Below are 1735 nucleotides of genomic sequence, written 5' to 3' on the forward strand. Positions count from 1 at the left end.
ATGTGTATGAAGGAAAATACAAGATAATGATAATAACAGAACTCTTGAAGCTCGGCCGCACACTCCAACTGCGGTGAGGCTATGGCTGCGTCTTGCCATCACCTGCATGCATTAATCGTGCATAAGCTTATAGAAAGCTTAAAGGGTGGTGTAAGTGTATGCGTGGTATGAACGTGCTTAGAATGCAATGACAAAGTAAGGCGGAATCATGTTGATGAGTACATGAATGCAATCAGCTATACCAAGGCTATGTGGTGCAGAGTATGAATGCTATTGACCATATCAAGACCATGTGATGCGAGATGCAACTCAAGCATGCCAATCCTTATCTAAATCCTCATACAACTCATTAAATATCAGTACAGTTCTCATTTTGGATAATCACTGGGGTTTAGTACACTCCAAATGGCACTGCCCCTTTCTCAGGCGCGCACTCCAAGTGAGCGTAAGAAACCTCACTATTCGTCTGGCCAATATTCTGTCAATATCTATCTGGCACGTCGATAGTGGACTCATTCACGAGCTAGTTAAACTCAGCCTAGTAATGCCCCCTACCCTCGGGCGAGTAAGGCCACACCCCTTTCAAACAGACCATGACACAGTAGGAGACGCAGCCTCTTGGTATTTGGCCCTCGTGCGCTCATATATCCACTCGATCTGGACGTTGGAGTCGTCCTCTGGTACCATCGGGTTTAGGAATTTTCACCCAGGGACATCTATGGTGCCCCGAAGCTAGAAACAGTATTTTCGGTGTCCGATCCTACCATCCATGATGTGCCTGTAGAGGCCACAACCCTGATATCGCTAGGGCGTGCAGTAATCATGTCATACAAATGCGAATTGCATGAATAATACTACCAGTTATGCAGTAATCCTGCGCGTGCCGCGCGCTCATGTAGGACAACTCCGCTTATTAGGGAGCCCATAAACAATCTGCCCGAAGTTATATCCTATGATCAGTCCTCATATCAAGCATACATATGATGCATATGAGCATGAATCATGGATATATACTAAACATGTTATATGGTGGTGGGCTCCGTTCATAACGAAGATGGGCCTAGACGGCCTACACACTACTAGTATAGGACTAACAATGGGCCCTAGGGAGGGTTGTAATGCGGACATTTAATCAACATTATTCTTACAATGTGGACATCAAACCATCATTGCTCACAAGGCATAGCCCGTCATAAACATCATCACACAAACTATGGTGGAATCACACATTGCAATGAACCATAAGAACATCCTGTTGGGCCTCGACCCATGGGCCTTAGATACATCACATGGGCCGCATCACATGGGCCTTATATTCATCAAATGGGCCACATCAATGGGCCGCACCAATGGGCCTTATGTACATTGCAATGGGCTATAACCCATGGGTCTTGAATACATCACAATGGGCCGCATAACATGGGCCTCATATATATACCAAGTGGGCCTCAACAACGGGCCACAAATACATCCAGATGGGCCTCATACATACCCAAAAGGAGTCATACTGAAGGATCATTTGGACCATACCACAAATAGCAGTGGAGATAATAGTTCTCACTGTTAAATAAATCACAAGGCCCACCATAAAGTTTATTTTCCACCCAATCTAATCATAAGGTCTTAAAGACCTGGATTAAGTGGGAAAACAAATATCATAATGGTCTAAACCTTGTAGTCTAAGGGTTTTAATGGTGGATGCTCAATCCCACTGTTTTCTATAATGTGGTCCACC

Source organism: Magnolia sinica, chromosome 16, assembly GCF_029962835.1.
Source record: "Magnolia sinica isolate HGM2019 chromosome 16, MsV1, whole genome shotgun sequence".
NCBI classification, from domain to species: domain Eukaryota; kingdom Viridiplantae; phylum Streptophyta; class Magnoliopsida; order Magnoliales; family Magnoliaceae; genus Magnolia; species Magnolia sinica.